Here is a 12,265-nt window from a genome sequence, read left to right as displayed (position 1 = left end):
TCATGGAAGATGTTTGCTCCTTTATAGAACCAAAAAGCTGCATCTATTTGGCTTTCTGTATATCTGCAGTATCAAAGATACTAGCTCCAGGTTGTACTAGATCCCACTGTTTCCCCTCTCCAAGGCAGCACACCTGGATGCTTCAGCAGCATGAGCACTTTTTCCCCATGGCCCGGGTGCTGAGGAAGATGCTCTGTGTCTTTTTTTTCCCCACTCTGCACCTCCTGTGCCTAGGAGCTGCCTTCACCTGCTTCTGCCACAGATGCCTGCAGCCAGCGTGATGGAGAAGCAGCCCTCAATGCACAGCCCATCTGTAATGGCCATCACTCAGCCCTTATGCTGCTGCCATGGCACACAGCAGCAAAAAAGGCAATGTTTGTTTATAGAATGCATCAAAACTGAAACGAGCTACAGGAACACCCTGAAAATGTCCTCTGTGGGCTGGGTGTCTGGCCGCACTGTCACCGGGAGCTGCAGCTCAGCAGGGCTTTGAGCCCACACTGAGGGGACATCAACAAAGGAATCTCACCAGGGGAAAAAAAGGGCTTTTCTGCTTGACGCCCTTCCCTTTCAACTTTATTTGCAGTCATGGTTGGTTTGTGTATATGCACAACAGTTGTTAGGGTGTGCTTCTGCATCATCGGGAGGGAATAAAAAAGCGGTGGAGGGGGTGAAACGCAGCTCTCCACCCCAGCTCCATGTCGGGTTGCTACTGTTAAAATATTACTAATGCTAAAAATAATTCTGGTGTTGCTATAGAAACTCGCACTGTTGCTACGTGTGAACCTGGAGAGAATTGCACCCTCCTCAGTACATTGTTTTTCTCTTCCCCTCAGCAGTGCTGCCCCAGGCAGGACAAGCGCAGGCACAGTGGACCCCAGCCTTGCTGGGTTGCCATGGCTTGCTTTGTTGTGCCAGGGGATGGGAGGTCACTGTCTAACTTCTCCTCTGTCTATCCAATTCTATTTCGCCCAGCTCTCTCTAACAGAGTTTTCAAGTCCATGGCTGTCTGGTTTGTTGGTCTCCTGATGCTTCCTTAGGTCCGGTGAGGCTTCGGGCAGTGCGTGCAGGGAACGAGAGCAATGGGTCCCCTTCTTGCTCTTCTATCGCCTTGCTTAGCCCTCTTCAATGAACTGCCAGGTTTTCCTTGCTTTCCATCTGCAGTGGAGGAAGAGAAACTGTTGTAAACTTCCTTTGGGTCTAGAGATGAAAAGAAGTTTTTGTATTTGTTAACTTTTCCACAGTGTCCCAATCTGCCATCCCCATCTTCCTGTCTCTCCCAGCTTTGGTAGCGAATTTGCAGGAAGCTGAAGTCTTCCAAGTTTTTTCAGAAGAAACCAACCAAGGGATCAGTTTACATTTTCCAAGCAGGAATGACAAATGCTGGAAACTTCCATTCAATTTGAAAAAGAAGCTGGGATTAGCTCAGAGACTGAAAGATCACAGCCCCCAAAGGCCAGCCTGGCTCCTATACAAGTTACCCTCAAGGCAGGGTGAAGTTTTTCCCTCAATCCTACCACAGCTTTTTCTTAGCTTCATTGATCACCGTGGCTGGGTATTTAGGAAAGAGCAATGACCTCTTGTCTCTGCTCCAGCTTCACAGCTTGTTCCAAACATGAGATGGAGCAGAGCGCAGACTGTGCCAGCCCTCGTGGTCAAATTCCCTGTCACAACAGTATCTCACAGCGGTGACCTGGGAATGATGCAGAGGAAAGCAGAGAGAGAAGAATTTTTTTTGTTTCCCAGAGAAAAACTATTTTATGAAATCCCTTTCAAGTCTGTTGCTTGGAAAGCTTCTTTCTTGCCCTGGGAATTTTAAATGGATTTTAGGATGTTTTTGACCTCAGACCTGAGGGTTTGTATCCATCTAGCACTGCTGCAAGCCAGTGGCTGATAGTAATTCACAGCCACAGAGGGTTGCAGAGTTTGGCAGACTTCTGGAGACCTCTAAGTTCTACCTCTGCTCAAAGCCATGTCAACAAGAGCTGTGCATGTGGGATAAAAGCTGCCCCAGCCCAGGGGACAGAGGAACAAACATGATGAGAAATGGGATCTATGCTGCCAGAATGACTTTTTGGACATGGACACATTTAATTAGACCTTTAGATATCTACAGATGATAGCTGTCATCAGGAGATAGACATACCTTCACACACAATGTTTCTTACGCTGCTGGGCACAGCTTAACATCTTCCATTTAACAGTGCCTCACCGGATTAGACAAAGCACGGAGTCAGTGCACCTTCCTTTGGTTTTGTAAATATTTATCCAAGTCTTACCATTCTCTGAAACACTGTATTGCTCTTTGTGATGTATGAGATAATTGCCAGCCCCCAGCTCAGCAAGCTGGAACATTAGCTGGGTGATGGAGGGAAGAGAGCTTTTCCCAGTTCTGGCCAAGGCAAGGACCCTGCTCTGAAAGCACTTGTGACTTGTTTACATCCACAGCCCATTTCTCTCTAAACAAGGCTTTTGGGGCCAGTCTACATGGTGTCATACTGGGAAAACCCTTTTGGCTATCATCTTTCTGGTGCTGGAGGGACAAAAAGGACCTGCTTGCTGCCAGGCTGGGGGGGATACTTATTCTGAATCGTTTTTCTGCAGAGCAGCTCCTCTACTGATACCCAGACTTGTAAGGGTGCCAGAGAAGGGTTAAGAATAGAAAGTGAGATGAGGCAAGCTTCTGGGAACTTCCTCTTCCACTGAGACACAGGAACGTGTGTTATTCTCTGCCCCTTTGGCAAACACGGACAACACGACTCTCCCCACCTACGGACGTCATCTTGCCAGCTGGTCACCTTTCTGTCTGTCTTTCAGCATCAAGCTGGTCGAACCCACCTCACAGCCACTCCACCGAATCCTTCTCCTGGCTTGGTGCCACCTCATTCCCTGCCTTTGGTAGGGGAAAGGGCCATTGCCTCTGCAGTGAAAGGTCCCACAGGCTTGATGTTGCCGTTTAGAAGGCTGCACAGTGAGGCACAGGTTGTATCCTGTCCCATCTCTGCATTAGATGCGTTGTACACAACGCTCTTTTGTTTAAAAATTGGCAACTCGGTGTTGATTGCAATCAGAGGACCTTTGCTGTTAAACCATTAAATAGTTTGGTTAAATATCAAGCTGTGATTCGGCTTGTCCAAACATTGTTGAAGCTGGATGGTGTCTCATTTAGGATGTGGCTTGATGAACCAGAATCCAAAGATCTAACATGTTTTGTGGTTTTCAATGTGACTATTGGGCATGATCTTCCTTCTTTTGAAGTCAGTGACAGTAGGATCCAACCCTTTTGCCATGCTTAGGGCAATCAGATTTGGATAAAGCAGGAACCAGCCCATGACCTATGAATCAGCCTCAACCTGAATCTCTTGAGAAGTCTGAATCAAAAAAAACCCCAAAAACTAGCCTTTCTGTTCTTTAAGTTCTTTCCATTCTCATAATAATCTGTAATTTCTAATGTCAGGCTCATGACAGACACTATCCTGTGGGAATTCCAGTCTGACTGGAATTAGGAATTAAATTGCAAGGAATTTGTTCACAAGGTTTATGGCCAGTGTATGGATGCCAAGGATTTCATCACGGTAGTATCTAACACTTACATGCCTAGCATTTTGAGTATACATAGTAATTAATACACAAACATAAGTAGGGTAGGGACTGAACAGCCGAGCATGAATCTGAACTCCTTTCCTTGGCTGAAGTTACAACACACAGGTTCTGACTTAGTCTTTTAAATACCTAACTGGGACATTTTCATCTAGATGGAGTATTGGGAACTGGAGTTATAACTTGAGCTCTCCCTGTTTCTCCTGCTGGAGGAAACCCAAAAGGCACAGAGTTGGATTTCCTTTGAAGGACTTTGGACCATTGGATAGTCTGAATGTCCTAAATGTAGGATGGAAAACTCCATGAGAACCAGCCCTCTCGTGGTATCCCAGTGTTTGGTGTCATTGTCCCACATAAGTATAAATAAGCCTTTCCAGAAGGCTTGATTCAAGTTCAATTCCAAAAGTGGCCTCAGGCCAGCATTTCTGTTGGGACAATTTCTACTGTATTTCTGGCAAAGCTTTCCCAGTTTTAGTACTTACCAGCTACCAGTTTCACCGACTGATAATCCTGGATTCCTCAAATGTGTTGGCCTGCATTACATCGCAGGTAATTAGTTTGGCAAGGAGGACGTTGCTAATGTGTCCTTCTAGCGCGGAGTTTCAAAGAGAGGAAGAAGTGTTTTGATCTGAAGGAACGGGGCTGGCTTTCTACAGAACTTCATGTGCTCTCTCTATTTCGTGTAATATGCATGTATGTTCTCTTTACCTCAATTTTCCGTTTGTAATTTGGAGGTACTAACATTGCTTCTATCGTACTTCATCAGTCTTCTTTAATTAGCTGGTAAGATCATCAGGGCAAGAACATTTAGCGCATAAGGCAGCTCCAGTACGTTTAATTAATAATAACAAATGCAATTTTCCAATTATGGTGATGGTTGGTTGGTTGGCTTTTTTTTTTTTTTTTTTTTTGGTGTCCTCTCTTACAAAAGAATGTGCTATTAACTTCTTCAGCAACCTGCCCTGTGCACTGCCCCAGGGTCAGGGATCCCGAATGGGCTTAGCCACTGCAGCCTGCCTTGCAGGCTTTGGATAGGACACTCTAGCAGAATTGGAGTGCTTGTGTGGGCTACCATCACTTCTCTGTGGGCATGAAAAGGGTGTGTTCTTCTCGCCAGCGCAAGCATTCAAACTTTGACCTGTGGTGTTTCCAGATTTTCCGTGCAGGATCCTGTCTGCATCCTATGGTATGGAGGCGGAGGTGCTCTTGCACAGTGTAGGCAGCTCAACGTAATAGTTACAAGGCTGGGATGTCTCAGCTGGGTCTTCTGGGTCTCCTGGCATTGGGGTGTTTGTTTTGCTTGGGCTGCCCTATTTCGCTGTGTATCAATTATCACACAGGGAAAGGGGCTGAGGGATGCTGAGCTTCTCTTGCAGAATGCTTTGAGAACAATAGAAGAAAGCTGTTATGTCTTAGCAAGCAGTTGTGTTAAAGTGGTAATTCTTGGTGTTTAAACAGGATCTGATGACAGATGGGATTAGATGCAAAGTAGCTTGTTATGAGGTTTTAATAACTGTGACAGACCTGGGGAAAGTGGTGTGGGGTGTGTAAGCCATCCAGTAAAGGCAGAAGCACATGATGCTGGATGACAGCTGATAGCTTTGCCCAGGAGGTTGATAAGATTATTTTGTGAGAAATAGCGTGAATGTTTTGGGAAGAAGGGAAGAGAAAAAAAAAAGCACCAACCAAAAAAAACAACAGAGGAGAATCTGACATACCCACTGTTCTGTCATCTAACAGAGATGCTCCTGACAGCACACCTTAGTGCCAGGTAGTGTGGCCACGAAATATAGCGGGGGGAAATACGTCAGTGTTATTGTCAGGCTGGGAGCTAAGGGAGCAAAAGATTCCTTTTCCTGTTAGACCTGGGGATTGCAGAATGTGCAGGTAGGAAACTGATGTCTTCTGTTGGAAACAATCTGTCATCTCCTTCATGTCTCTTCCCTAGTTTTCCCTCTTTCTTGTGGCATCTCCCTGAGGACAAGGAGGGGATGTCCCTTGGAGCTGAAACCCCTGGCTCTGTGGCAAGTGGTGGTGGGGCTGTGCGCTTGCAAAGATGCTGCCGTGCGGTACAGAGGCACGCAGGGATGCACCTGCCTGGTTTTGCTGAGGAAGAGACTTGTGGGGGTGGAGGTGCTGGCTGGCTTGCTTGGAGGGATCCCCTTTCAGCTCCACGATTTCTGCTGTCAGAGAGGGAGGAATCGCAGCGGCTCACACAGGCAATAGGATCTATGTGCGTCTGGAGCAGTTGCACCCGAGTGATAAATGCAGAGATAAAGGCTATACACAAAGCTTAGAGATGGGTGAAGAAGAAAGAGCCCTCAGCTCATGGAGGAGTAGAGTTGGGTGGGATAGGGTTGTGCTGGAGAAGAAAGGACTAGCATTTCTGAAGGGCAGAGCTGACAAATGTCTCAGGTGGTTGCAAGCCTCCTTTCTCTACCCCTCTGCCTACCCTTGCTGTTGGCAGTAACCCTCTGATAAGGCTGCAGAAAGCATCATTGCCTCACTAAATCTCATGTCGATGGACTAAATGTCATCAGCAGTCGCTGTTTGGACCTAGTGCCATTCATGGAAGAACCTGGTATAATCTTCCACTGGGCTTGTGGCTAGCACAGTTTTGGATCCATTGCAACAGTCTGGACTTTAAGGAGCTGGGGTTTGCAGTGACCAACAATTAAATAGTAGGTCTGTCACTGAAAACGGGTCTGTGACTGGATGTATTTTGACCTATTAATGTTTTGGCCTTTTGCAAGCTGCTTTGGGATGCAGCCTGGTGGCTGTGCTGCCCCATCTGTCTGTGATCTGAGCTAGGGACATCCCAAACCCACGTGAGGCAGGGCTGCATCCCATAGCTTGTAGGGGGCTCACAGGTTGCTCCTATGGTACAGAGTAGAAGACTGCTACCTCTGCTTCTGATGTGAAATTGAAGTTTCACCAAAGCAACAGATCCCATTTTTAGGGTGCATCCTTTATCTAGGAACATCCAAGATGGAGCCTGTGGTTCCTGCGAGCTGCTCTTGTGTGCCAAGAGAAGAGGCGTCTCTTCAGCTGAGGTCTCAGATTCATTCTGCTTCTTCAGAAAATAGTATTTAGTTATAAATGTTGATCTGGAGCTACCCAATTTTAGCAAGTCTGGAGTCCTGAGTGCTAGGGAGCTTCAGTGACTGAGCACAGCAGGAAGCAAATTGGCTCTAAGCCTTAAAGGCTGCAGGGATCTGTCCTTACATACAGCTTCTCTCTACATATATATAGATATATGTGGAGATATATATATTTAATATGCATACATACTTATATATCTTTTTAGGTCAGTTGAGATACTTCCTAGTCTATGGCAATTCCTAAAAAGAAGTTGTACAGCCTTCAGACGAGCAGATGATCTTCAGGGGGCAGGGTCATTCTGTTCCCTAGCCAGCTTGCTTTCATCTTCTGTATTTCTAGCATGGGGAATTTTTTTCCTTCTCCTGCTATATTCTGCTGAAGACAGCTACATGGAACTGAAGTCTTAGTTGATCTTTTTGCTCATTTCCACCCACAGAAGTCTGTCTTTTTTAACATCCTAAATACCTTGGTAACAAGATCATGGGTCTTGATTTGAAATAAATCTTTAAAAGAAGACCTTTTTTCTTTCCCCCTCCCTTCCTTTTCCAGCTATGATCACCTTCACCCGAAAGACTGAGAGGGTTTCAGAACCTGTGTTTTCTTTGGTCTCTTTCCTAACAGGAAAACCTAATCAGGTTTCTTCTTCCCTTCAGACAAAGTCTGGTAATTCAAACCACTGGAGCGAAGGAGATCATCTGCCTTTTGCTCTCAATCAAAGCACAGTGAAGTCAGTGTAAAGCCTGGGATTAACTTCAAGGGGTGTTAGCTCAGACCTCTGGTCTGCAGCTGTGCAAGTTTTATCCCACTGTGAGCCCTGTGCCTCTGACGAGGCCATCCGAGAGCACCGCTTTCTGCCCAGCTGTGTCAGGGTAGCTGTCCTTGCTGCTCTGTCCCAAATGCCACCTATCAGCCCAGAACCTCCTTCCCAACAGGCAGGTCTTCACGCCCTGCAGTGGCATGGCAGCCCAAGGGGTGGCCGACACAACCTTAGTCCTTTTCTTTGTGCCGTGCTGGAGCTCCTGACCATTTACTAGTCTCCACAGCAACGCTTTCTGAAGTCCTGGCAGGGGATTAGGGATAAATATGTGCAGAAATGGTTTTATTTTTTGATGGATGAAGAAAAATAAAAAGTAAAAATAACACAGAGAAAAGTTTGCAATCTGCAAACCACTCTCTGAATGTAGATCTGGAGTTTTAGACCCTCAACAGAGGGTCTAAAAGGTATGTCAACTTTGCATGGCTGCGTGATTCTGACAAACGCATGTGTATGTTAAATGCAAGTTAATTGTATTAATGATCCTTGGTGGTTTCATTGCTATTAGTTTGCTTTTGGGAGAGAATAGCTTTCTTTCTACGCGCTGAGTGCTTTAAGGTGATTTACAGTGGGTTTCCCAACCGTAGCTTCTTGTTTGATGGTTTCCAACCCAAACCTGGCTTGAACACTTTGAAAGTTGCAGTGCAGAGTCACATATGGAGCAGGCTGGAGCGTAGTGATGCAAGAAAGGTCTCCATAGCAGGCTAACATTGTGAGGTGCACACGGCCAGGTACGTGTGGGGCCAGGAGTTTATGGTGTACCAGGCAGAGAAGACAAAAATGCCAGGATCACTGAGATCTAGACTCACTTTCAAATAATAGAAAACATTCCTGTGCAACAACAGATGAACTAGGGTTGCAACTGGAGGTACAGGTGTTTCCAGGGCTCAGATCTGAACATCATTGCTCCAGGTGCTCGGTGGATGGTAATATGGTAAGGTGCATGATGCAATTATGTGGTTTCAAGCAAACCTTCCTGACTGCTTTGCACAATTGTATAGATCCACGAACTGAACCAGGAATTGGCATGTTACAATGAAGTGAATGAGGCTCATGAGAAGAGAAGGTAGGGTCAGCCGTTCGTGGGGCTGCACAGCATCCAAACATGCTTGTATGGGAGGTGAGTCAGGGATATCGGCAACATCGCAAAAAGATTTGTCTTAGTGAGGAAATCACGAACGGTCTGAGATCAGCTAGTGCTAGCTCTCCTTGCCTTGTAAAATGCTATGGTTCATAAGCAGTGTCGGATGTGACTAAGGCAGCAAGGTGATAGTATCTCTGCCTGCTGTCCCCCAGGTAACCCCATGCTTTTGGAAATTGTCAGCAAAATCTTACTTAATGAGCACAAAGTCCTTTAGGATCAGGGTGTGGGGGGAATGTTTCTTGCTTTTCCAGATTCTTCCTTCTCTGTCACAACAGCTGTGAGCTTTCTTTGCCTTAGTACTTACTGGCTGTGCTGTCAGACCAAGGAAAGGGCCAGGCTGCTACCTCCTGACGTAGCTAGTGGATATCCAAATGGGAGCTCAGATCCTGGAGACAGCCAGCTTTGTAAATTAGACATTTTCTTCCAATCTCACCCTGCAGACTGCACTTGTGATTGATCTGGTACTCTTGAATCCCACATCCATCAGTTAACCTCTAACAGCAACCAGGAAAATAGTGGAAACTCACTGACATTGGTCCCACTTTCCATTTTTCCTTCTGTTTGTTTTTTTGTTGAATTTTTTTGTTTTGTTTGGTTTGTTTTTCTGTTTTTGTTTGGGTTTGTTTTTTTTTTTTTTTAAAAAAGGTGATTTCAGTGACCAGAACAGCTCTCAGGGTTAATCCTGATGGAATGGAAGGAGGATGTGGGCTCCAACTGGTTTTAGACTCTGTCCTTAGGAACTGTGAGACTTTGGCAATGGAAACTTTGGCCTTTCTGTCTTTGTTCCATTAGCACCCTCATCTCCCAAAAACTTTATGCAGAAGATGATGAAGTTTTTAACACTTACAGACACAAGGCAAACTCTAATAAAGGACAAGAGCCATGAAGTGGACAGCTATTGTCAATATGCCTTGGAGTCATGTGCCTTTTGCCTGTCCCTCTCATTTCTAGCTAGTGAACAGCATAGCCAGTTGCAGTGTGTGTAGGCACCCTGGAGTCAATGAGACAATTTATTTTGCTGAATGTAATGGTGAGGTCTCTCTTGAGGAAGAATATTTCAACTGAGGGCTAGCTCGTGGCGGGACAAACCCCAGCCAGTTCAGGTTTGTTCAACGTTGCCCACTGGAAAGCTGAAAAGCAATGGCTAATAAAATGCATTTTTAGTCAAGGAAAGAGAATTGATGGCTATCTGTGTTAAATAAAACCTGTATTAAATAAAATAAGAGGCACTCTAGAAAAGAATGACTGATCTGACCTGGAGAAGGTGGTCTGGAGCCCCAGGGACAGGTGCATCTCATATGCAGAGAACATGAATGCACCTGAGGAAAGTGGAGGTAAAAGAAGGGAAAAAGGAAAGTGAAACAATCTTCTGAACTATATTCCACAAATTAGGATTTTATGGTTTGTAAATCCACACTGTGCCACCTTCTCCAAACTCACACAGATGTAGCTGAGGTCAGATTTTGCCCCAAGAGCAGCGTTGCAGTTGTAGTAGCCAAAAATACCTCTCCAAGAACTGATGCTGGAGGTCATCTGCTAATTACACATGGGGTGGTGGTAGCTGTTGTCGCCCCTGAAATGGGACAAGGATACTAAATAATTAAGTAGGTGGCAAAGGTCGAAGCCTGAAGGTGGAATTCTGAAGCATCTGGGGAAGAAACTGGGTCCCTGCTAAAGAGGTCCTGCTCTCTGTTCCCTGTTCTCAAGCAGTTACACCCCAAACACCATTTGCTGGTGTAAGGGGTTGGTGGGCTCCATGCGGGAGAGTGAGTGACACCGGACAGACCTCAGTGCAGAACCCATCAGCTGCCCCAGCCATGGCTATGGCTGCTGAGAAGCAGGAGCATAAGATAAATGTCTTTGATGACTACCCATGGGCAAAATGTCAGTGAAAAATAAATTTGTTTTTTGAAGGCATTTATGAAGGAGATAGATGTTAAGGTAGGAAAGTGTTCTCATGTGGGTATTTGTGTGAGAGATGGCAGCATCCGGGGAGTGACAATCACTTAGAACACAGCAATAAAGAGCCTGGAGGGAACTGTGCATGGAACATGTGGCAACTGTTAAGAAAATAACTGTAAAAATGACTGTTTTGTTAGTCAGTAGCTCCCCTCCTTTCTTCTGGGCTGACACATTGCATGTGCTTACTGAACTAACAAAAATTGTCAGCTGGATTTCCTATCACCTTATGCCTCCACAACAACTAAGTCCCAGTCCCTGACCATTCCAGGGGGCGATCCAAGATGCAGGAAAATTATGACTGGGTGATTTCAGCGTTTTATAGGATCTGTAATTAGAACAGACAAGGAGAGCATCCTGACTTGGTATGCTGTCTCCTGACCATCACAGCAGTCTAAGAAGGTGCTGCTGCTGGGAGCGGAGCAGAGCATGTCTTGCTAATTAACCAGTCATGTTTCCAGGGTGTTGTTAGTGTTGATAGGAAGGATTGTTGCTGCTCTTAGAAAAGGAGATGAGCAAGGCAGAGCTGTACTGGCATGTGGCCCCCTGAGAAAGAGAGGAAGTCAACAAGCTGACAGTGTTCAAGGTGAAAGGGATCAAATCAATGGGGAAAAGAGTAATTGTTTCTAGTTCAGAAGAGCACGTTCCAGACAGGGGGAAGGAAAACCTATTTTCCAAGAGAAGCATGGCTGGGCTTTTTTCAACTGAAGGATCCTGAAAGCAGACGTAATTGATTATGTCCACTCGGAGGTGAAAACGTAAGATAACTATACTCAAAAAATCATGATGTAAAGGCTTTTTTGACTCATAATTTTTTTTCCTTATCAGATCCCCACCTGCAGCTGGGAGTTGGCGTGTTTGTATTCTGTTGTAAGATCTTGTTGGCCAGAGATGTTTCCAGTAATGCTTGCAGCAAGGTTACCTTCCAGATTGTCGTCATTAGTTTTCAGACACAGCTGGATCTGTGTGAAAATTCAGTTTTCTACCCCAGGCATCCTCAATCACCAAAATATAGCATTGGTAGGGAGAAAAAGTAAACCAGACTTCTACCAGCCAGCATGACAGCTAGCCTTGCCATAATGCAGGCTTTGAAGAGGGTTTGCATGTCAAAGATCATTTATGCCCCACAGGAAGGACAGAAACTTCCAAATGTTAAGATGAGGTTGAAAAGGGAAGAAACAGAGAATGTTTTTCAGGTTCAGTTTGGGACCAGCCCAAAGGATACCCATGAAAGAGGTAGGGGAAAGGAAATGTCAAAACAGGGCTTTCCAGCAATGCTGATGCTTTTGCATATTGTAGGTAATAGTTAAGAGAACATCTTTATTTTTATGGTACATCAGACATGTGCTTTGTGCCCACAGACATAACTTAAATGCCATGCCCTTGCCCAAAGGAGCCTTCTTGTGTTGAACTGAGTCCCTTTATTTTAAAGAGATATATGTTTGGTGATAAACAAATTGCACTTAGTTTTTCTTTCACTCATGCAAGTGATTACTGTACTCAGGTGAAACTGGGCAAGTTGGTTGCACTGTCAGGTTCTCAGATTCTTCCATCTCTGTGGATGCTGCCCACAGGGATGTTCCCTAGACCACAGCTGGGCATCTGAGAAATATTAACATCAGGCTTTGGTAGGGGAGATTAATCCC

General features: G+C 45.4%; 1 protein-coding gene across 4 annotated transcripts in view; it reads left to right on the top strand.

The window, feature by feature from the left end:
* NEURL1B (neuralized E3 ubiquitin protein ligase 1B) overlaps positions 1 to 12,265 on the top strand; it is a 130,452-nt gene that overhangs the window by 54,952 nt on the left and 63,235 nt on the right. For 3 of the 4 annotated variants that reach the window (XM_080398206.1, XM_080398205.1, XM_080398208.1), the window contains one exon: positions 1 to 12,265. This exon is cut by the window's left edge; it is cut by the window's right edge and continues 27,838 nt beyond it. The exons of the other annotated variant lie outside the window; for it this stretch is intronic. The gene's annotated coding sequence lies outside the window, so the exon portion shown is untranslated. 4 annotated transcript variants of the gene reach the window in all.

Source organism: Falco punctatus (assembly GCF_963210335.1).
Source record: "Falco punctatus genome assembly, chromosome: 8".
Classification (NCBI taxonomy): domain Eukaryota; kingdom Metazoa; phylum Chordata; class Aves; order Falconiformes; family Falconidae; genus Falco; species Falco punctatus.
Note: the sequence above shows the minus strand (reverse complement) of the source record. Positions and strands in the feature narration are given on the sequence as shown.